This window comes from Taudactylus pleione, unplaced genomic scaffold (genome assembly GCF_031769625.1).
Source record: "Taudactylus pleione unplaced genomic scaffold, aTauple2 ptg000093l, whole genome shotgun sequence".
NCBI lineage: Eukaryota > Metazoa > Chordata > Amphibia > Anura > Myobatrachidae > Taudactylus > Taudactylus pleione.
Genome location: NW_028284495.1, coordinates 29128176 through 29154127, shown reverse-complemented (window position 1 = coordinate 29154127; position 25952 = coordinate 29128176).

The window sequence follows — 25952 nt, the reverse complement described above, 5'->3', positions numbered from 1 at the left end:
CATGGGGCCAGTGCAAACTGTGAGGTTCTGAATTTGTTGTGGACCCGGGGTGGTGATAGGAGCAGACACAGAAGCAGACTTAAATGAAAAAGTGGGGTTTTTTAATAGGTGACTTAGAAGACATGGGAATGGCAAATGAAAAGTCCAGGTATAGCACTAAAGTGCTCTTGATAACTGTAGTGGGGGTTAATGGGAAAATGTCCAGATAGTGACAGGCAGGAACAGTCCAGTAAACAAGAATGGTGACCTGAAACAGAATGCAGGTATGAAGAGCTGTAACTGAATGCAGGAATGATGAGCTGTAACGAATGCAGGCTGAGGTAATTCAGTCCAGCTGGGAGTGAAGGGAGGCAAAGTGCAGGGAACAGCAGGTTCAGTTACTCAGGCAGGTGGAAGGTATGTGGAGGGTGCAGGGTAAATCCAGCAGGTTGGAGCAGGCAAGGTTCAGGCTTGTAGCGTAACAGACAGGCAGGCAGGTAAAGGCACAGGTACTCTCAGCCGCAGCTGAGAAACACGTTGCACTGGCAAAGGAAGGAAGGCTCTGGAGCTTCTAAAATACTCAGAGCCGCACTGTGACTGGCTTGAATGATCACATGACCTACCAAGAGTGGACACCGGAATCACAATGCTGCAGGCAAGATGGCAGCGCCAATGCCAATGGAACAGAAACACCGCCAGACCTCACCAGGCCTAGTGACAATGTGCCTGCATAGAACCATGCACAGCCAATGCCCTTTGCCAAACACCAGCACTGCTGCCAGAGACCCCCCTGCAATAATGACCTCACAGGTAATACCCAGTGACTAACATGCTGAGAAACCCTGGCCATGACAACATCTTCTTTTCTGACCAAAGTATTGCTGACATTATTATTATATATCATGGTTATATCGATGATCTCTGAATAGTGTGGAAGAGCCCTAAGGATGTTTTGATTATTATAACTGAAGAACATAATGCTCTAACCCATCCTGAGAAATTCACATACAACATTGACAAAGAATCCATTACATTCCTTTATGTACAAGTAAATCTTCAAGAGGGTAGAGTAGAAACTTCCATATACACCAAATCTACAGACCGGAATAACCTGTTACATATGTCCATTTGCCATCCTATGCCATTTAAAAGGGGTTTACCTTACACCCAAATGCTACACATTAAGTGCATTGCATCTGATCCATTAGTAAGGGAAAAGCAGATTGATCACCTGATTGATAAATTTATGGCTAGAGGATATAGCTTGAAATTATTACCTCAAGCCAAGGCTAAAGTCCTAGATTTAAATAGGAGGAACCTATTGAACAAGAAAAAGGAACAAAATAAGAAACCTTTCCTACATTGAGTAACTGAATTTAGCCCTGCGAGCAATACAATTGTATTGAAAAAACTTTGGCCTATCATACAGACTGACAACAAACTAAAGATGCGGGACACCAAATTAATGGCATGTTATACACACAGCCACAACCTCAGAGATATATTTATTAATACAGATATTAGCAATTTAGGTAGACCAAATACCAATTTTCTTAGCAATAAACAAGGTTGCATAAAATGTTCACGCACAACGTGTAGATTTTTAATTCTGGGCTAAATATTCTATCATCCACACACGGGTAAAGTCTATAAACTTCATCACTGTTTAACATGTAACTCGAAGTTAGTTATATACCAGAAAATATGTGCTTGCAGAATATTTTTTATATGCAAAACAGAACGCTCCTTTCAGGAAAGGATAGCTGCACATCGATCTGCAATAACAGCAGCTATCAATATTGGTGATAGAGACCAGCCTGTAGCCAGGCACTTTGACACTGCCCCGCATTCTTTGGCTTCATTGCGCTATCGCATGATAGACCACATACCTATGTCTAAAGGGCTTAATGATCATCTTGGTCTCAGTAGTTTCTTATGAAATCTGGGGTACCACTACTGGACTTGTCTAGGTCCCTGGAAAGTCTAGTGATGACCCTGTTGCGGTCTACCTCATACACAGATAATGTGTCCCAATCGTCATTGTACAATATATTTAGCAGCATTGTATCCTTTTAGTGATTGCCCGTGACATATACAAAACATATATAATAGCGACTATGATCTGTGTAACAATATTTATTTATATTCATATGTTAGGATGTTCCATTATCTGCCCCAGCCTAACTATTGTTGTGTAATTTTAAGAGATACAAGAAATGTATACTGTTAAATATGTATCTTTCCTGTTGTAGCATGACTGCAACATTGTCTACATGTGTAGCCGGATCATTGCGGTCATTTTTCATTTGCTCGTATATACAGCGAAAAGGAAGTGACCTATGTCATTTGATTGACAGAATGTTCCATTTATGGGTGGTAACGGGGGTGGAGATGAGAAAACACAGGCGTGGCAAGGCGTTTTTTGGGCGTACATGTATTATCTTGTGCAAACGTCCAATGTGGATGCTATTTTGTACACGTTACTGTGTGATCCAATTTCCATTAAGACTGCTCGTTCAGCTTGTGGTCTGGTATAGTCTACCGCAATGACGATGGTCTCCTCGTACTTCCCCGGACTCATCGATGGTGTTGCGATTAATCAAGTGAGGCAACAAAAACAATTAACTTTTAATTGCTAAACAGCTTCTATGGTGTTTCACAAATAGACCTTTTTTAGTAGCTAAAAAACCGAACGCAGGTGAACTACTCAGCTGCTAATTTCTGGGGCATACAATCAATTAGCTAACAAATGTTTGGGTTTTTTGAGTGCTTTTTACATATTTGTAAGTGTTTATTTTGTAGGCAAACAATATTGTACGCATGTTTGGGTTTTTTTTTTTTTGGACCAAGAAACCAATCGTCCTTTTGTTTTTTGATAATTGTTAATTAAACCTCATAAATTGATTTTAACCCTTTTTTTTTTGCAAAATATGAAATGTTTCTATTTCCATTGTACTGTTTGTAAGTTTGTTAGAGGGATTACCTTTTAACCAGTTTGTGAATAAATCAACAATAGATTTTTGCAATTTTGTTTCCAAAGTTTAATAATTTTTTTGTTATTTTTGTTTCAAGTTTTTTTTAAAGTAAACATATTTTTTTCATGGGACAAAATCTAAAAATCATTTTGCCCACACACCCACAAAATAAGTGGCATTTGAACAGAAATAAAACAAATACAAAACAATTCACAAGAAAGGAGAGGGAGGATTTTGCCATGCAGGAATATGGGGCAAACACAGAGATGGATTGTGGGGAAATTAGCCAGTGCTGTCATCGCCTTTTAGGCCGGTTGGCCGGGGATTGGAGGGAGCCTGAACAGGTCCGGGAAGTCCTTCGACTGGCATGGCTAGAGGCAGATGTTGTGGCCTCTGGACTAGGCATAGGGCTAGGCACATTTGAAGGGATGGCTGTTGTTGTGCCAGAGGTGGAGGGTCCTGATGTTCCGGCAGGAAGGGAGGCCGGCTCCAACATGTGCTGGTGAATGAGCTGCTCCAGTGCATTTGCTATTCGCACGTTGGCCCCAGTATTTTCCGCAAGGGCCTTAGCAATGGTCACGTTGGCCGCAGCACTTTGCTCCAGGGCGTCCGCCACACGTAGCAGATTGGCGTCCATCCTCAGCAGAATCTTGGTCTGCTGATCTATTTTACCATTGAGATCAGTGAGGAGGGCCACTGCCTGCGAGGGGGAATGCCCTGGACTGTCTGCCACAGGGTCCCCAGCCAGATCTACTGCTTCCTCCCCTGCAGAGCCAGAAGAAATTCTGCGGCCAAAGCTCACCTCTGGAGCAGACTCATCCGCCTGTGTCTCTGTGAGAAAAAGAGAAAAGAGTAAAATTATAATCTAGATATTGTCAAAAACACATTTCTGAGTTGTTAACATTACAACATTTACCTGGGGCAACATGAGGAGCCGCAAAGTCTGGCATGTCGGTATTCATGTTCGACACGCCAAACACCTCCTCATCCTGCACACACCCCTGGGCCAGCTCCTCCAAATCTGTGAGCTCAAGTGACACAGGGGTGGGACCCCCACCTGTCCCCACTGCATGCCTAGCCCTATCAGCCAGTTTTTTTTTAAGCCGATATTTGAAATTTGGCATTATTCCTGCAGTATTTTGACATGTAAACACTTTTTACTAAAATGTAGTTTTTACGTACCGGCGTTTGACCTCCCGGGTTGAACGTTCAAACTCACCCACACCATTGACACCTCTGGCTATGTCGTCCCACATTTTCCATCTCTGGGTTGCACCCATATTCCTTGGTGCCTGTGCCAGGTTGTCATTGCACATTTGCACCAAAACCTCCATCTCCTTCCTTGTGAATTGTGGCTGCCTTTTTTTTTTGGCCCTAGTTTGCCTACTAGGGCCAGCAGCCTCTTCCATGGCATCCTCCACACCTTTTTTTTTTAAATGTTAAAAAATATTTTTAGTAAAATTTTTTAAAATTTAATGTTAAACATATGCATTTTCCCATCAAAAATAAAAACACTTACATGGTGCCTGTTGGCTAGTACTTTGCTGCTCTGTACTCATTGTTTTTTCTCAATGTAGCAGACCGATTTTGGCCTTCAGTGACGTTTTTAGACATGCGTCAGCATTTTTTGGCCGCATTATTCCTTGTGCGCTCCTATTGTCCGTCCTTAATTTGAACGGGAAAATAAAGCCTATTTATGGCTTGGTGTGACTCGAGTCGAGGTGGCATGTTATGATTGTTGGAGGTTTTGCGTTGGATTGGATTGTTGGTGATTGTTGTGTAGAAGGAGGACTTGTTTTTTTGGATCTTTTAGCTTTTTTTCTTGCTGAATTTTTGAGTAAGTATTTTAAAAAACCACCGTAAAAAATAATAGTAAATAGTTTACATTTTTTATTAATAATTTTTTTTTACAGTTATTTTGGCAGTGACCCAGTGATGTTTTTTAACTTTGGGATATTTGTCTGTTTTTGGTAAGTGTTTTTGGTTTCATGAATTTACAAATTCGATGTGTTGGCCTTAGCATATGTTTCGCTAAGTAATGTATTTTTTTTCTGTGAACAATCATGCCTTACCACTAAATGTAGCATACTATTTAGCAAACTAATGTGTCCTTATTTAAATGTAAAAGTAGCTTACTATTTTGCGAACTTATGTTTTAGTGGTTTTAACTGTAAAAGTAGCGTACTATTTAGCGAACTAATGTTTTAGTGGTTTTAACTGTAAAAGTAGCGTATTATTTAGCCAACTAATGTGTCCTTATTTAACTGTAAAAGTAGCATAGTATTTAGCGAACTAATTTGTCCTTATTTAACTGTAAAAGTAGCGTACTATTTAGCGAACTAATGTTTTAGTGGTTTTAACTGTAAAAGTAGCATACTATTTAGCGAACTAATGTTTTAGTGGTTTTAACTGTAAAAGTAGCATATTATTTAGCGAACTAATGTGTCCTTATTTAGCTGTAAAAGTAGCGTAGTATTTAGCGAACTAATATGTCCTTATTTAACTGTAAAAGTAGCATACTATTTAGCGAACTAATTTTTTAGTGGTTTTAACTGTAAAAGTAGCGTAGTATTTAGCGAACTAATGTTTTTTTTTATTTTAAATGTAAAATTAACGTACTATTTTGCGTACTAATGTGTTTTGAATTTTTCTGTGTAAAATCATGTCTTACCACTAAATGTAGCGTACTATTTTGAGAACTAATGTGTGCTCCCTTCTCTATTTTTTAGAATACGAAATTTGTTTTCAATCATAGATTTTTTAATTAATCTCTAAAAAGTTTTCTAATTTTGAAATGTAGGTTGATTTGCACATGACACTTTCCAGGCCTGTAAGCATCTTTGGTTTGCTTGGAAAAGATAAGTATATTTTTCTTAACACATTTGTCTAAACCAATAACTACCTTGCTTAACATTTCAGGTTGATGTTGGTCATATTATATTGGCCATGGTTCCAGAACCTGACCAACCTCAACTTCGACCCAGGCATAGGCCTCGTAGGCATGCAAGGCCCCAGATATATAGAACACATGTCACCCTTTTTGGAATGCCAGATGATGAGGTGTTAAGGCGCTACCGTCTTCCGCCACAACTCATCATAGACACTCTCTCATTAATAGAGAGTGATCTTGAACGGCAAATTGACAGTCCTACAGCAATACCACCACTTACGCAATTAATGTTGGTGTTACATTTTTGTGCCTCAGGATCCTTTCAAACCACTGTGGGAATAGTCGCTGGAATATCCCAATCCTCCTTTTCAAGGATCCTGAGGGCAGTGATGGAGGCCCTTTTTAAACACCTCCATCATTTTATTAAAATGCCATTGGATATGGGTTCCCTTAATGTGGCGAAGGCTAATTTTTACCAAATAGCTGGCTTCCCACACATCACAGGGGTTGTGGATGGCACTCACATACCACTTCAGCCTCCAGCAAGGCTGGAGGCTATATTTAGGAACCGAAAGCACTTTCACTCGATGAATGTAATGGTGGTATGTGATGCCTCCCTCCAGATCCTGTCCCTGAATGCCAAATTCCCCGGCAGTGCACATGATTCCTTCGTCATCCGGCAATCAGGGATTTGGCTCAAATTAAACAACCTACAAGCTGGTGATGTGTGGCTCCTGGGTAAGTTGACACCTTTTGTTGAAACCAATGCAAAGCTTGTTACACAATGTTCCTGATGTTTTTTTATAAACTTTCACAGGAGACAGTAGTTACCCTTGCACGCCCTGGCTGCTCACTCCTTATTTGGCTCTCACACCAGGGCCACAAAGTCAGTATAATTCCGCACTTACAGCCACCAGGCAGGTGGTGAAGCGCTGTTTTGGCCTTTTAAAAGGCCGATTCAGATGCCTCCACCGCTCTGGTGGTGACATCATGTATTTGCCGGCTATGGTTTCAAAAATTGTGGTCCTGTGTGGGATATTTCACAACATCGCCATAAGGAGTGGTGTCCCAATGCAGCCAGAGGATGCCTTGCCTGAGGACGGCCCCCCCGAGGTTGGTCGGAGGTCAGTATGTGGGGGGGCCATATGCGATGAAGTTGTGGCCAGATTTTTTAGGTAATTATTTCCTCATAATGTTTAAAAATGCCACAATGTAGACATGTAATATTTTAAAGTACAGTTTAAACTGTTTTTTTTTTTGTTTGTTTTTAATCCCTAAAATGACCATAAAAATCCATGCCTACTACCTGATCAACACAAATGACTTTATGTGGACACATTGGATATAACTTCGGGAAAAATGATTTCTTCTACTCATTTGTGGATTCATGTTGGCATGCTACTTCTTCAAACAGTTCCTGATTGTGTTTTTTTGGGGGGTTTGGTGTGTTTTTGACTTGTGTGTGTGTTTTGAATTTTTGAATTTATTGTGTGTATTCACTTGGTGTTTATTATTTGTGTGCATTAAAATTTAATTTTACGTTAACCAACCATTTCCATTGTAAATTACAACCAAGTGTAACCTGTTTCTAAAAATGCAAAGTTGCTTAATGCCTAATACTGTAATTTCTTATTTGGAAAAGTTTAGTACCCTGCTTTGTTGCTAAAAACAAACACCAAAGGTATTATGGTGAATCAGTATGTTTGCAATTGTAGGCCTAAGCAGGTAGCTTTAAATTTAACATTACCCACGCCAAAAAATAATCACATTTTGAGGTTACTTCTCCAAACCTAGTGGTATTGTTATGTGTTTAATGTGCAAGCTTACATACTTACTTGAGCTTTCGACAAACAAATTTACATTACTTAAAAAATCAGGGACAAATAGTAGACTTAAGTAAAGTTCAACAATCTAAGATTTACACACAAGGAATGAGACTTAAATAAATCAAAATAAAATTTATTTTTAAACAAACTGTTTTTGGCCAAAAAAAAAAATTAGTGGTGCAGGCTCGCCAAAATATGGTCCAAGGAGACCAGCATTGCTACGACATGGCCCCGTAGCTCCATTAAGCCTGCAGACAAGGCCTTGTTCTGCCTCTGCTCCTCTGTGGGTAAAAAAAATGTGTGGATTAGTAAAATGACACCTTCCTTTATATTTTTTAAAAAATCTAACAATTCAGACTATCGTTACAATAAACAAAATAAAAAGCCAAAACAGGCCCAAAACAAAAGGAATGCAAAACGAACAGATTCAAAACAAATAATGGCCCAAAAAAATCTAAAAAAAATAAAACAAAAAAAAACTACAAAGGGGAAAAAATACAACATTTGTGGGTAGCGTTAACAAGAAAGACACAAGTGTGAGTGTTTGGACATGTGTCATATGTGTAAGGGTAAAACAGCCTTGACATTGTTTCACAAAGATATATATCAAAAACATTGGAACTACTTTAATATTTTTAACTGCACAGGCAACAGGACAACATCAACCCAAATGACAAAAACCATAAAAAAAACATAGTTTAAAATGTAAACATACCGGAAAAAATGGTGCCTGGCCCTGGGGCACCGATATCCTCCTCTTCAGAGGTTGGCCAGTGGCTCTGGGAAGGAGCAGGTGTAATTTGGGAGGAAGTGGAGGGTGAGGAAAAGAGAGGGGGGTTTGATGGGAGGGGGAAGTTGGAGGGATGGTAAGGTGAGGAGAGGGAGGGGACTGACGGGCGGCAAGGTCTGGGGTGGAGGGGGATTTTTGGGAAGAGTGGGCAGAGGATATTTGGGTGGGAGTGGGGGATAGGGGTCGAGACACCCATCTTCACCGTCTCATTCTACGCTCGGCCCCTAAATGATGGAGACCAACATATTTAATTACAATGCTTTTTTTTTTTTAAACCTGCAAAAAAAAACCCACGCCTATACTGGAAACATGCACATGCAGGTAGGGCCAAAAACACAAACAGGGCTATAATGGAAACATGCACATGCAGGTAGGGCCCAAAAACACAAACAGGGCTATACTGGAAACATGCACACGCAGGTAGGGCCCAAAAACACAAACAGGGCTATACTGGAAACATGCACACGCAGGTAGGGCCAAAAAACACAAACAGGGCTATACTGGAAACATGCACATGCAGGTAGGGCCAAAAAACACAAACAGGGCTATACTGGAAACATGCACACGCAGGTAGGGCCACAAAAAAATAAAAAAAAATATATACAAACACATAAACACTTACTTTCCAGAATCTGGAGACGGAAATGTGCAAGCAGGCGTGGGGTTCGGCAGCACAAATCCGACTACCTGCTCTCAAGTTGGCCGATATTTCGGCGATAGCCGAGGGAGCGCAGGCGGCACACCTCCACGTACGCCATCCACTTGCGGAGGTTTGTGATGGGGGGAGGCTGATAGGTGATTCTCTGGTCCATCACTTCTGTGAGGACCAGGAGCTCACGCCTACAAAACGCGGAGGCTCTCATGATGGCAATGATTTTTTTTACATAAAATAGTTTTAATAAAGGCCCTCGAAAAAATTTGATTGGCTAATGTACTTTGTAAATTAACAGGAACCATTCTATCGGTTATTGTATGAGTCATGTGACCTACAGCCTCACAAATATAATGTGAGTTATGATAGGCTTGATGCAGTGACATGCGTAAGCTAATTTAAATAAAAAAATGAAAGTACTAAAATATGCCTATAAAAAACAACGGAAAACAATAGTATCATTCCAAAAAACCTTTAATTTCAAAAAACAATACCATTGGTGAAACCGTACGTATTCTGCGGTACAAATGACACACACTGACAAGAATAAAGTTTATTGACAATGAAAAAAAAAACAGGATTGCAAACATGTGAATAGCAATTAAGGTAATTAATATAGTGATTGCCATGAAACGATTAAAGTATGTTTGAAGAATGAAATAGCAAGCAATCGAAAACTGACAAGGCCACTTCCGGAATTGACTTGTGCGAGCGTTCCATGCAACCAAAGAGGAGACGGACGGTCGCTATTTTGAATGTTCGCTAGCTAGAGGAGGGGTTGGGAGACTATGGGGCGGAAAATTAGCTATGAGCAAACTAACGAGCGAGCGCTTGAATTTTATTATTTCTGCTCGTATGGTGGACGAGCGAACGGCCACTTGCGTCCGGCTCTGAATCATGTGCGGTGTAATGTGAATAATATTGTGCACTGTGACTCCTTGGGCCATAGCCCACTTTGTAAACAAGTACTGTGATTCTGCTGGCTGTACCCCACTGAGTGGGTGGGAGGGCCCAATGACAATTCCATCTTGCACTACTTTTCATTTCTGCCACTGCTGTGTGGCAATGTTTCAAAGATGTGCTTTAAACTGTGGTGCTGCTCTGTCGTTTAGTAACCAGTCAGCTCACAGCAACCTTTGGCCAATAATGGTGAAAACAATATTATAAGCTGTGAGGTGGTCTAAATTGACTGGAAATTAATGTTATCGAGGTTAATAATACTCTAGGAAGAAAATAAAAACCCAATTTATGCGATATTAGCTTTTTTTGTAAATTTTTGTAAAAAATCCAAATCCAAATCCAAAGCCAGTCACTGCAGTTTGGCAAATCCAAATCCAAAGCCAGACAACGAATTAGAACCAAATCCAAATCCGGCAAAACTGGTCCGACGCACATCTCTAAAATAAACTGATTGTAAATGAGCTGGCATGTGGGTGTATCGCCTGCTGCTGTAGGCGATACACCCACATAATAGGCTGTCACATTCATATAATCTTTAGTATGACCAATACTGCTTTTCCACCTATCTGTAGTTAAGTGGATAGTCAGTACAGTGGCATTTTCTAGGCAAAGAATAACTATTTTTATCATCCCAAAACAACATCCATATTAATTGCATTCTAGTGCATGAAGTAGCAGTAGCAGGACCTCCACTCACAAAGAATGGCCTAGTCTGAGTCTTTCCTTGCCACTATGTGTGGGGTATGCAGTCGGAATGCCGATGGTCAAAATGCCAAATGCTGGCTTCCCGACTGTCTAATCCCGACAGGGGACTAATGACAGGCATTGAAAAACCGATACCTATCATTATACCAATGCCAGGAGCCCGATGCCCGGTATACTGAACGAAGGTACTGTACTTGTCATGTCTGTGTTAGCTGCACCTACAAAAAATAATTAAAGTGTAAACAATAAATTTTTCCTGGTGCCAGTCTTTTAATAAATGTAACAACAAACCCTTATTTAGTTGTATGTGACCTTTTTTTGGGGGGGGAAGGTTAAAAAGGAATATTTAAATCCATAAACATATATAAATATGCATATAAGTGTATAAACACATTTTTAAGTATGTAAATAATCTTATTTATGTTTTTTTCAAAGTGCATAAATACCATTACCCAAACCCAAACTGTAATGTTTTTCAGAAGGGGCCTATTTACTAAGCAGTGTTATTGTAGACAAAGTGTGTGACCCTATTCGCCATGTTCAATTCCAAGAGACGCGAAAACGCAACCGTGAACCAGGCAAAAAGTGCTGACAGAATTGGTAAAATCAGCCCCCAACTAGATGCACTAACATTGGGGATCAATGTAGATGCCCCCGAACAGGCCTAATCAAACTATTTGGGGTACTTAAGTACTGGCAATTGCATCTAATTAGCACCTTTACACAATAGCATTAAGCAGTTTTTTTTTTGTCCTGTAAAATTTGTGGTACTTGAAACTGAATGCAAGCATGTTGTAAAGTCGCTAAGGTGACATTTTATAAAGTGATAAAAACGTACCTCAAGCAAACATCTGCTATCCAAAAAATACCTTAGCCATACTTGCAGACAACCCAAAAGTCTATTTTGTTAGTTTACAATTGTCACAGTTGAAGGGGGTTGAGGCTGTGTTCCCGGGCTGGGTCCTGGATCAGTTTGGTTAGATACAGGTGCTTTCAAAAAAAGGCTGGGTCTGATGAAGTTCCTGGGCATGAAGTAACAAATAGTCAAGAGAATCCTACAAGAGGAACTTAGAGGAAAAATAGGTATGCCGGCTATGACTGGTGGGTACTGGTCTCTGGATATAATGGAGGACAGCGGTAGCACGGAGCTACTTGGTGTGGCTGGGGAGCCGTAGGGTGATGGTGGTAGCACAGAAGCTACTTAGAGCGGCTAGGGAGCCATAAGGTGGTGGTTGTAGCATGGAAGCTACTTGGAGTGGCTAGGGAGACGTTAGGTGATGGTGGTAGCACGGAAGCTACTTGGAGTGGCTAGGGAGCCATATGGTGATGGTGGTAGCACGGAAGCTACTTGAAGTAGCTAGGGAGACGTTAGGTGATGGTGGTAGCACGGAAGCTACTTGGAGTGGCTAGGGAGCCATATGGTGTTGGTGGTAGCACGGAAGCTACTTGGAGTGGCTAGGAAGCCATAAGGTGATGGTGGTAGCATGGAAGCTACTTGGAGTGGCTAGGGAGCCGTAAGGTGATGGTGGTAGCACGGAAGCTACTTGGAGCAGCTAGGGAGCCATATGGTGATGGTGGTAGCATGGAAGCTTCTTGGAGCAGCTAAGAAATAGAAAAGCTCTGTGGAGCACAGTGAGGATGCTCACTTAGACTAGCTAAGGAAACTAGTTGCACTGGCAACTAACTGCTGCAGCAGCAATCCTTTTATCCAGGCTGCTGAAGGCTGATTGCTGGCGGTGGAGTCACATCGGCAATCCAACATGGTCACGCCTATGGACCGGAGTGCTTCTGTCTATTCCCTCAAATACCAGAGCTGGAGCAGACAGCGGGTGCCGGAGAGGAGGCCCGGACAGAGCCAGGTGATGAGGAAGGAGCTGCTGCCACCCCATGTGAGCACCAAGGATGCTGTGGGTGAGCACCTGCAATGGTAAGTAATGGGGTCTGATTCTGGGGTCTCCATGGGGATTTGTGACAGTACTCCCTTTTCCATGAGTGGCCTCCGGACACTTCTTTGGTTTGTGAGGAAATTTCATATGAAATGCCTTGATTAAACGAGGTGCATGAACGTCAGAAGCGTTTATCCAGATTATTTCCTCAGGACCATACCCTTCCCAGTCAATGAGGTATTAGAGATGGTTGTAATGAAGACGGGAGTCTAGAAGCTCTTTGACCTCAAATTCTTCTCCTTGTTGAGTTTTGACACTTGAGGCTTTGGGAATAGCCTTCTGGAATCTGTTTAGGACTAGTGGCTTCAGGAGAGAGATATGGAAGGAATTTAGTATACAAAGAAAAGGTGTTAGTTTTAATTGGTAGGCAATGGGGTTAAGCACTCTGATTATTGGAAAGGGTCCGATGAAGCGTGGAGCCAACTTCATGGAAGGAACTCGAAGTCTGAGGAAAGCCAGACCATATCTCCAGTTTGAATATTTGGACCAACTCATCTTTTGCAATCTGCAAATGTTTTTCATTGAGCCGAGGCTTGGGTCATAGCAGAGTAGACTTTCTTCCAGATATCAGAGAATTTCTGAAGAGATAACTTGGCCGCCGTAACATACAAAACTGGGTGCAGGGCAAATTCTGGAACTCGTGGATGATGACCAAAGGCCGTGAGGAAAGGAGTTGACTTAGTGGTAGTATGGTAGTGATTATTGTGGGAAAACAAAGCCCAAGGAAGAAGTTCAATCCAGCATCTTGAGAGCAGGAGATTAAGGTGCAAAGGAACTGCTCTAGATCCTGGTTAACCCTCTCGGTTTGCCCGTTGGTTTGAGGTTGGTATGAAGTGAAAAACTTCAGCTCCACCCATAGGCCCAAACAAAGTGACCTCCAGAACTTCACCACAAACTGCACCCCTCTGTCAGAAATGATTTCTTGAGGTAGGCCATGTAATTTGAACATTTCCTTAATGAAAGTTTGAGCAAGTAACGGTGCAGATGGTAATCCGGTTAGGGTCACGAAGTGGGCCATTTTGGAAAATCTGTCCACAACAACCCAAATGGTATTATGACCTCGAGATGGAGGGAGATCTGAGATAAAGTCCATTAACAAGTGGGTCCATGGTGTTAATGGAATAGCTAGTGGTTGGAGCTGTCCGAGTGGAGTCTTCCGGAGTACTTTGTGTTGGGCATACTTGACACATGAAGAAATATAGGAGATGACATCCGCTTTCATGGAAGGCCACCAATAAGATCGCCGTACGAATTCCATAGTTTTATCAATACCAAAGTGTCCAGAGAAATGAGATGCATGTGCCCACTGTAACAACTTTTTGCAAAGATGAGGAGAAACAAAAGTTTTCCCAACAGGAGGTGTTGTGGAGACATTGATAACAGCAAAAGAAGTTGGATCTAGGATTGGATGAGACTGTTTAGGAGGTTGTTCGGAACCACTCTCCATGGAATGAGAGAGAGCATCGGATTTGCAATTTTGTGATCCAGGATGATAGGAAAGCTTAAAATTGAACCTAGAGAAGAACATCGCCCATCTGGCTTGCCATGGATTTAAACAATTAGCAGATTTTAGAAACAGTAAATTCTTGTGGTCCATCTAAATGCTAATGGGATACTAAGCCCCCTCTAAAAGATATTGCCACTCCTCAAGAGCTAATTTTATGGCAAGCAATTCCTGGTCACCAATGGAAAAGTTCCTCTCTGCTGGCAAAAAATTTTGGGAATAGAACCCACAGGGATGAAGTTTCTCATCTTCAAAATGTTGAGCGAGAACTGCTCCAATTCCCTTGGAAGAAGCATTAACTTCTAGAATGAAGGGTCATGTTAAATCCAGCTGTTTCAAGACGGGAGCAGAGATGAACGCCTGTTTGAGAAGCTGAAAGGCAGAAGTGGCTTCTACGGACCATTTGGTTGGATCTGCTCCTTTACAAGTGAGGGCTGTGATAGGTGCCACCAGTGTGGAAAATCCCTTAACAAACTTGGGGTAATAATTGGCAAAAACCTAAGAACCACTGTATAGATTTCAACAATGAAGGAGGAGACCAGTCAAGAATGGCTTGTAATTTAAAGGGATCCATCTGAAGACCTGTACCTGAGATTATGTAAACAAGGAAGGGTACCATAGTAAATTCAAAAATACACTTCTCCAGTTCACAAAAGAGGTGATTGGAATGCAGCCTCAGAAGTACCTCTTTTACTTGACCACGATGACTTTCCAGATCATGGGAAAAGATCACAATGTCGTCCAAGTAGACCACCACGCATTTGTACAGAATATCTCTGAAAATTTAGTTCACAAAGAATTGGAACACGGCTGGAGCATTGCAAAGACCAAAAGGCATGACAAGGTATTCGTAGTGGCCATCCCTGGTGTTCAAAGCTGTTTTCCACTTGTCTCCAGCCTGTATACGAATCAGATTATAGGCTCCCCTTAAATCAAGTTTGGTGAAAAGGATGGCTCCTTTGACACTATCAAACAGTTCAGTTATGAGGGGAAGTGGATAACAATTTTTGATAGTTATGTCATTAAGACCTCTATAATCGATACATGGGCGTAAACCGCCATCTTTCTTTCTCACGAAAAAGAATCCAGCTCCAGCTGGAGACGTGGAAGATCAGATAAACCCTTTATCCAGGTTCTCCTTGATGTACTCCGACATGGCTTGTGTCTCAGGTAAGGATAATGGGTATGTTCGTACCCTAGGAGGCATTTTCCCTGGAATCAGATCAAAGGGACTGTCCCAATCTCGATGGGGAGGTAAGATATCAGCATTTTGTTTACTAAAGATGTTTTGAAAATCTAAATAGGCCTTGGGTAAGCTTATAGGTATCTGCAAAACAGAAGAACGAACTGGTACTACCCGATGAAAGCAGTTTTTAAAGCAATCAGAGCTCCAGGAAATTATCTGCATAGTTGTCCAATCAATTTGTGGAGAATGTTGCTGTAGCCAGGGTAGGCCGAGAACTAAAGGATGAGATGCTTTGGGAATCACTAGGAAAGACAATTTCTCAGAATGAAGTACTCCAATGGAAAGTTTAAGTGGCATGCTATGATGAGTAATTGTTCCACTTATAATGCGACTACCGTCGATGGCAGTTAGAGTGATGACTCGAGGTAAAGCTTCCCTGAGAATTTGATGTTTATGGACAAAGTCCAAAGTCACAAAGTTTGCTGCAGCTCCAGAATCTAAAAGAGCTAGTACAGGTTTAGGACCATGAGGAAGCTTCAACTGAGCCTGGATGTTTGAATCTGACTTCCTATGTGAGTCAATGGCAACTCCTAACTTAAACTCTCTGTCATAAGTTAGGAGGAGGCATTTCCCGGATGGATGGGACAGGATTTAACTAAATGTTGGGGGGATCCGCAATACATACAGAGATTCTGTCTCTGCCTTTTCTGCTGTTCCTCAGCCAACAAGCGGGTGCAGTTGACCTGCATGGGTTCTTCGCCCATGGGAGGAGAAGGTAATCGAGAAGCTGGACGTGGCCTTCCATAGTCGAATCTGCACCTCTCCAAGGCACGCTCTCTGTGTCGTAGGTCCACCTTATTGCAGAGGGAGATTAAATCATGCAGTCTGGCTGGAAGGTCATGGGAAGCCAGGTCATCTTTGAGTCTTTTGAAAGACCAACCCAGAAGGCAGCAATGAGAGCATCCTATTTCCAGTTGAACTCCGAAACCAGGGTTCAGAATTGGATGACATATTTGCCGATGGTCCTGCTGCCCTGACAGAAGCATAGAATATCAGCTGATGTGGAAGTCTTTCTTCCAGGCTCATCAATAATTCTTTGAAATATGGCAACGAATTCAGGATAGTTAGAGAGCAAAGGATCCGATTTCTCCCAGAGGGGTGAGGGCCAATCGAGTACTTGACCTGAAAGCAGAGAGATAATGTAGGCCACTCAGGTTCTGGCTGTCAGAAAATTGGCAGGTTGAAGCACGAAATTAATTTTGCATTGGTTCAGGAAACCTCTGCATAACTTAGGGCTGTCATCGAACTTACTCGGAGGTGAGAGCTGAAGATGAGCAGAAGGTGGTACCGGAAGAGCAGGTGACACAGCAAGAGAAGAGGCAACTTGAGAGCCAATTGGAGCAGGGTATGCTAGCAAGGCCTGAATACTTTCCAGATGCGACAACATATCCTGGATGAATTGAATCAACTGTACCTGAGAGGTCTCTTTTCTTTCCAGAAGAGATAGCACATCTTGAGAGGAATCTACCCCAGATCCTTGACCACTTGCCGAGTCCATTGGGCCAGTGCAAACTATCACAGTCGAAGGGGGTTGAGGTTGTGTTCCCAGGCTGGGTCCTGGATCAGTTTGGTTAGATACAGGTGCTCTCAGAAGAAGGCTGGGTCTGATGAAGTTCCTGCACATGATGGAACAAATAGTCAAGAGAATCCTACAAGAGGAACTTAGAGGGACAATAGGTACACTGGCTACAACCGGTGGGTACTGGTCTCTCGGTATAATGGAGGATAACGGTAGCACGGAGCTACTTGGTGCGGCTGGGGAGCCATAAGGTGATGGTGGTAGCACGGAAGCTACCTGGAGTGACTAGGCACCTGTAAGGTGATGGCGGTAGCACAGAAGCTACTTGGAGCAGCTAGAGAGCCGTAAGGTGATGGTGGTAGCACGGAAGCTACTTGTAGCGGCTAGGGAGCCGTAAGGTGATGGTGGTAGCACGGAAGCTACTTGGAGTGGCTAGGGAGCCGTAAGGTGATGGTGGTAGCATGGAGGCTGCTTGGAGTGGCTAAGAAATAGAAAAGCTCTGTGGAGTGCAGTGAGGAGGCTTACTTAGACTAGCTAAGGAAACTAGTTGCACTGGCAACTGCTGCAGCAGCAATCCTTTTATCCAGGCTGCTGAAGGCTGATTGGTGGAGGTGGAGTCACTTGGGCAATCCAACATGGCTGCATCCATGGACTGGAGCACTGCTGTCTATTCCCTCAGATGCCAGAGCCGGAACTGACTGTGGGTGCCAGAGAGGAGGCCTGGACAGAGCCAGGTGACGAGGAAGGGAGCTGCTGGTGCCATATGTGAGAGCCGAGGACGTTGCGGGTGAGCGCCTGCAAAAGGTAAGTAATGGGGTCTGATTCTGGGGTCTCCATGGTGATTTGTGACAACAAGTTTGTACCCCCACTTTGCAATTTGTTGCCCCCATTTTCAAAGTACTTTTTTGGGGTATTAATAATTTTTCTATACCTTTTTCTGATGCAGTTATCCTCTGGGGGGCTGTTCCAATGGTGCTTAGTGAATTCCCCACCCTTGCACCCCAAATTAGCGATTTTTAACTTTTTCTCTCACACTATTCTGAGGCAAATCATTTTTGCCTATTACATTGCCTTGCGCTTTCGCATGTGCGAAAACTATTTTGTTTGGAATATGGAGATGTTTCTGCCTGGCGAAAAAGTCACAATTGGCGATACTTTTTTGCGGATTCTGACTTTTTGACACTAATTGAATACAAACATCTGTACCATTTTAATATAGTTCCAAATAAACTGTCAAATCTAAGTTTAGTTTATAAAGAAAGACAGACATGAATTTGAATTAACTAACTTTACTAAACTAGTAAGATTTCTGCAAAATTGACATTACAGTTTTGAGAATAAAAAATGACTGTGAGGCAGATGAGCCTCTACCCCTCCCTGCCCCTTTAGTTGCACCCCCTTGTGTACGGGCACTTCGCCTCGGTGGACTGGTGAGGCCATTTGGGGACTGGTGGCTTGTGAGCTGGAAGTAGATGTTGATGGCATTTACCTAAGGGACCTTTGTGTCACCAGCTCCCTTTGTAATGCCTCAAAGGCTGAGGCAACAATTCCACTGAGTCCTGTGGAGACAACAAGCCAAATTCCACCTACCCAGCAGCAACAGCCACCCACACAGCAGTTAACACAGCCACCCACCCCCAGTGCATATGAGCTGGCTCTGTCCCTGCACAGCTTCCATCAACACCAGATGCCGTACATGGAAAGTCAAACATTACAAATGGAAAGCATCACACACCACCTCAGGAAGCTTGAGTAGGCATCTCCCGTATGGCTGCATTTTGGTCTCTGGGTGCCTGGGTTTGCTCCCGTATGGCTGCATTTTGGTCTTTGGTGGCCTGTGTTAGCTCCACCAGATGCCTACTCAAGTCACTGGCCATACGGATGTGGGTTCCCTGGGCTACTGTGGAGGTCCTATTTAGCTTCCTGAGGTGGTGTGTGATGACAGGTTTCTCAGTTGGTGGTGCTCCATAGAGCCAAAGTATGAGTATGAACAAGCAAAAGAGAAAAAGAAGCTCTTTTTTCTGGGGCACTCTTATATAAATTGCTTGTATTAAAATATAACTTTTAATAATGATATTTAAAATAGTGCATCTCAAATTAATATCAAATAAGATAAGTCCAGCATTGCCAGGGCTATCAAGGAAACATATTTTCCACAACAAAGTTTTAACAAAACACACACAGAACATACATAAGAAAATTTGGCAAAAATATTATAGGCAATGAATTGAGACCAATAGTTCTCATACACGATTTACTTCATATATGATGGGTGTCTGTAACAAAAGTTTATACACTTATGGTTGTATCAGAGGTATTACGATCCATACCTTTATCCATAAAATGTATATGTAGATAGACCCCAATTTTCAACAAAAGGGGAAGATGTTGGGAGTAACAATCTGTTAATGGTGTGTTTAAACTCAGAGCATATGTATAGATTGTTGTAATACAATAGAACAGTATGTTCAAAAATTAGTTCTCCAATACATGTAATTACAGTATGTTTTTAAAAATACAGTGAAAAGTAGTAACATTTGTTTGCATATTCACCAAGATGCCTAGGGGCTGCTGGCCAGTCAGTGTCTACAATATGTCGATTTGGAAAAACCTCAGGAGTAAAAACCTGCCTCAGCTCCTGTTCATATGGAGTGAAGTGTACTCTCACTGCTCGTCCTCTTCTTGTCGTGCATCCCAGTCTATGCTCTTCAGCCTTTTTATCTTTTGTGTTACTTTTTATATTATTATAGCGCTTTTTGATATTTTTTAGTTCATGCAGGAATTCACTTACTGCATTCACTGCATCAGTGATGTTACGCCACATCCCCTTTCGGCATGCTGCTATCGTCCGTTGTGACTGTGCCCCTAGCAGGCGTGGAAAAACAGGGACAATTGCACGGACCAGGGTGCAATTTTCAACATAACTGAAACGTATATTATGCCCAGTATGTGTTTTCCCAGGGGCTGGGGGAGCTTCATCCGCCTCATCCTCAACACTACCCTCATCCTCAGACTCCACTTCCTGCGCTTCCTGCTCCTCACTGTCCTGCTCCTCCACCTCTTCACTGCTCACCTCCTCACCAATATCAGGTTGCAGTACAACCTCCTCATCCTCCTCCTCCACCATCCTGGCCACCCTCACTGCTTTTCTGGATGCCATGCTGCAGCACAATAACAATAACAAACTTTTTTTTTCCTCTCTCTCACCAGTCCTTCACAAAACTCCTCATTACCTTTCAAAGGACAAAATGGAGGACAGTGGTTTATATAGGGTGTGTGAGGTAGGCATCAAGAGACTTTCGAGGGCCAATGAGTGACATTGTTTAAAACTGTACATAACACTAAATAAAAATCACATTCTGGTTGATCAAAAAAAACGCATACTTCCAGATCTGTAGTCTCACGAAAACACGAATGCGAGTTCGCATTTTTACCAAAAACTCGCACCCCATTAAATCGCGCAAGTTGCAGGGGAAACATGTACAAAACAAATGTGCGAGAATGTGCAAGTTTAAAAATGACTAAAAACTCGCACTCTATTACATCCCGCCCTATATCTGTAAATATTCAAATATTACTACATATTGAAACTAATCCAGAAAATCCTCCATCACCAAAATAATTTATTCATCAGCAACAAATAATATGTTAATACAGTACATATTGAATTTAATCCAGAAAACCGTTCATCCTCTATCTCCTTGAATGCCATGGCATTCAATTAATCTAAAGGATAGATCACTTGCAATTTTATCATCAAAAATCAATTATGCATCAACCATAAATAATACAAATTAGAATATAATTTATACCTGGATACTTACCAACATCAACTCCAGAGTAAAAAATATCACATTTAGATACATGCCAGATTTTACAAGATTACCGTTCAGACTATAACCCTAGCCATTATACACATGAAGCCATATATAAATATTCTTAATTTTAACTGTGCATGTCCAAATGTTACAATATGCTGATTAACCTTACATCATAATTATTTTTAAGTAAGAATCCATAAGCAGACCAGTTTAATTTAGTAATCGTTACAGAACAAATTAGTTTGACTGACAGGTGCTCTAACCAATGAGAGGATTGGAACCTCAAGCAATCAAAAAGGAATCTACCATTTAAATGAACAAACCCCACCTTAACAGAAAGAAACATCCCTGTTGAAGTACGGTAGAACTGGCCAAACAAAACACACTGGACATGCCCACAAGACACGTCTCCAGACAATCATGAAGTAGATGGACCTTTTGGAAGTTCCAGGTAACTTCAGGCTAATAGAGCCCATCCTGTCAGCTATAAGCTCAGCCTGTGGCATGTGTTAACACACATAGGGGTCTATTTACTAAGCCTTGGATGGAGATAACGTATACAGAGATAAAGTACCAACCAGCTCCTAGCTGTCATTTTTCAAACACAGCCTTTGACATGGCAGTTAGGAGCTGATTGGCTGGTACTTTATCTCCATTCACTTTATCTCCCTCCAAGGCTTAGTAAAAAGACCCCATTGTGACTTACAGCCTACACACCAAAGCATGTCTGAGCCTGCTTCCTAGATACATATAATAGGTAGGCAGTATGTGTACTCACATCCCCAGTGTTTACACACAATATCAGTTCTATAATATAGAAAAAATCAGCATGCCTCCCACACCATAAGAAAAGCATAACCAGCCCCGAACCTTTGAGCCCATTCCGATTATGGAAAAATTGGGAAAAATGGCATGAGGTTCCCCCATATATCTAGTACTGGCTGAAGAAGCCAAGGATAATGCCATTGGAGGGAACACACATCATGGGGTTGCCCTGCCAAAGAATTAACCAGCTCCAAACTGGTCAAGCCAGCCCTGAGATTAAATGAAAGCGGGGACCCCCCAAAAAGGGTCCCCCTCCTGAGGACCCAAGGGCTGGTTTGAAGCCTGGAACAATTCCCTGCACCCATAGTGGCATTGGGTGAAGGGTTAATTAGTTATTATAGTAATTAACATAACATCTTCACAGTGGGACAACAGGTGAATCATAAATGCCACCATGCCACTGAATGCCCTCTGGCACCTATACCTTCACTGTTAATAAAATATATAAATAATGACAGTTTACACACACCTAATATTTTAACCATTTATTACACACTCACCCACACTCACACTCCATACTTACTCCTAATCCATTACACACCCTAGGTGAAGGAGCACAGTGCACCTCACCCATATATTATTCAATGCAGATAAAAAAATATTTTTAATAACAAGAAAATAGGTCTTTTTTGGGGTTCATCAAACTTAGACAAAGCACACACAGTGTACTAACTATTTGACAAATAATCTTGAAACTGTCTCCCTACCCTCATACATAATAATATAAATTATATGCTGCAGTGTAGATATATTAGATATCCTTGTGGGAAAAAAAGAGTGCAAGGAGTTCACTTTAACAAACATGTATAGTAGCCTGTTTGCAGCGCTGAATTATAGGTGCTATTATTTTTGACAAACAAAAACACAGTAGCCTGTGACTGAGAAGCAAACACACATACACAGTGACAGAGATGCCTGCAGTCACCCTACTGAAACTCTCTCTTATCTAATGGCATCCTAATGGCAGCTTTTGTAGAGCAACTAATACCTCTACATAAACTCTTCTGTGTGAAATGGTGCCTGATCACGACTCAGGGTAAATTTACTAATATTTGTTTCTGGTCCGTGTTTGTCCGTGTTTAAACATGGATAGGAATTATTGAAATTTAGAGGGTATTTTTTAATGAAATCTGGGAATTTACTAAGCGCCCATGTTTAACTAGATCGTGTTCTCTGATGGAGTATGTGATTGTTCATACATGTGTTTCCTACCTGTGTTTCCCTAGCCCAACATTCCCGAACAAGCAGCCTACACATATCAGTGAGATATATGCAGACTGCTTGTGTGTATATTTGTTTAAATAAATGTTTAATTTAGGGAAAAAAATGGCATGGAGCTCCCCGCCAAAAGCATAACCAGCTACGAGTTCAATGAGCCAGTCCTGGTTCTAAAAATATGGGGGACAAAATGTGTAGGGATCCTCTGTATTTTATGAACCAGTCCTGGGCTCTGTGAGCCAGTCCTGGCTGTAAAAATATGTAGAAAAATGGCATGGGGTTCACTGCATTTTTTAAACCAGCGCTGGGCTCAAACTAGTCGGAGTTCAATGCCACAGCCAGAGCACCCTTTCACCGGATCAACCCAGGTCAAAGCATTAACACCTAAATCTAGTAAGCCCAGACCAGGGGTGCAAGGGGAGGTGGGGACTCCCACAGAAAAGGGAGTTGAACTTGGGCGCATCTATACTATACTCACCCATTCCCATGTGATCGGTCCTCTTGTCCAGTAGAAATCCACAATTATCCCTAAAAAAACTCTAGAGTAAGTGGCCGCTGTGAGCAGCATGACTGTTGATTGACATTCAGGCGCACACAGCCAATCAGCGGCCACTTACTCTAGAGTGGCCTCTGATTGGCTGGCAGCCCAGCAAGTGATGTTACCCAAGAGGTTTAAGTCATTTTCTGGGGAAGAGATGTCTCCCTCTTATAAAGCAAGGAACAGTATAAGGAAATAGTGATATAATGATCTTTTTATAGCATTAAACCTATACTTTGCACGATTTGTGTGTCCTGTCATTTTTTCCAATTTTTTTTACAGTGGGTGTACTGGTGCCAGCCGCCTGCAGGCACTTTTAGTTCCACAAGTGCCAAAGGGTAGGCACACTGTCACATGTATTCCTACTGTATAAAACAATAGTAGCATTTAAATATTATCACAATAACCCATGCACTCACCAGCCTGGGGTGCAGGGAAGAGTCACAGGCTTCAGCCCAGGCCTAAGGTACACAGAAGAGTAGGGTCCCCTTTTCTGGGGGGATCCCCACCTACCTTGAGATGACTAGTTTGGTGTGTTAATGCTTTGGCCAGGGGACACAGTGAAATGGTTCTCTGGCCATGGCATAACAATCTGACTAGTTTGAGCTCGGTGCTGGCTTTAAAAATATAGGGAACCACATGCCATTTTTTTTCATGTATTTTTAAAACCAGGACCGACTCTTTAGAGTCAGAAACATACACAGATTACACTGACCTGTGTATGTTTATGCAAGACATGCTGCTCATGAGGCGTTTATTTAAAATTTCTAAGTTTTAACTGAGTTTGCTTAAATTACTCCCGTGATTATAAACACGATTCTTAGTAAATTCCCATTTTGTACTCCTGTCTATGGAAAGTACTGCAATTTAGACAATGGATTCTTTATTTCTGTTTGTGTTTTCACCCTTGTTTTTCAGAGAGTTTTACGATTTATCACCCTAGTTTGCCTTTAGTAAATTTGCGAGTGGTAAAAAATGGTCCAAAACACCCGTGATTGACATCTTGACCAGCCACAATTCTTCCTATATTTAACCTTTACAGAATATGTAATCCAAAACATGCAAGATCTGAAATTTCTGGGAAAATTGCATTTTGCCTTATTTTCAGTTCTGAAATTGGTGGGAAGACCTGAGCCAGGGCTCAATTATACTCGGAAACCCTAAATTTATGTGTTTAGTTTTCTGAAAACCAAACCACTCATCTCAACTTTAAACAGGCATATGTCTACTTGTGTTAAGGTCTGTATATCACACCCTCGCTGAACTTTGCCTAATGAGAACGTTCCATAACAACCCATTTCCACTTCTTCAGTTGTAAGTGTAGATATGATCAAAATTTTTTTATGAAATGCATATGACTCTGCATTGCCCATTCTCTTAGCATGCGCAGTGCAAATGTACATAACTTACGTCCTGCAAAGGGGGTGCAGTGTCAACTCTGCATCAGCTCCAATATGTATTATAACAAAACTTTCCATCTGCAAATATAGATTTTTTTTTTCTTCTAACTTGACAAGTAAATACTAAATATACAATATGATTAGGTGTAGGCAGAGGTGTGAATGCTATTTTAAATCATGATATATACATGGTTTTTAGGAATACTGGCAACCAATTAGTTTAATAACTGTCAAAATAAAACTAATTAAAGCTATGCATGGAAACATATGTGCAAACATGTATTATTTTTTTAATGTAAGCTAATTGGTATGCAGAATTAACTGCATGGTACAGCAGCACAATTCCAAATGTATGTGATTATGTCAGTTTTTGTAAAAGAAGATTAGCCAGAAATTGTCTCCTGTAAGAATATGAAGCTTTGTGGAAAATATGCTATTGACAGGCATTCACAGCCATCCATCCTAAATTTTGGCACAGACATTGAGAACCATATCAGCAAGGTCTGTATCAGGGGGAATCTATAATGGATGCAGTGTTTGCTATGCACATGAGTCAAGAGGGCCCACATTGCTCACCTTGCACCCATAGACTAAACTTACCTTCCACTGACACTGCAGAAGTCCCTGTATGACATTGTGACTATTTTCCATTTTCTTTTTTTTTTTCATAATAGTTTTTATTGAAAGTTTAATACAAAGAAATGGGGATACAGAAGGAAAAAGAAGGGAAAAGGGGTAAGCCAGACATATAGCATATCACAATATAAATCAATCGATCTTGGTCCTTGTACATATAATTGATACTTAAACTTTTTAGGACAAGAAAAATGTTTTATAAAACACTTCACAACACATATAGACAAAATACTAAATATTCAGTTAATGGAGCTGCCCCGGATCTGCGTGAGGTGAACAGAGAACACCGGGAACAACCGGAACACTATAAATGGTGGAATGGCCTTGTTTTTCCCTATATTCTCCCCATTTAAACCATTTCATATGGATGGAATTGACGGAGGAGGAGTATTTCTCACCTGTTGTTTCAAAAACAAAATGCTTATGGATCTTGTTTTCTATGATTGTGATGTTGGGGAGAGAGGCTGTCTTCCACCCCTGAGCAATTGTAGCTTTTGTAGCAATCAGCACATGACCCATAAT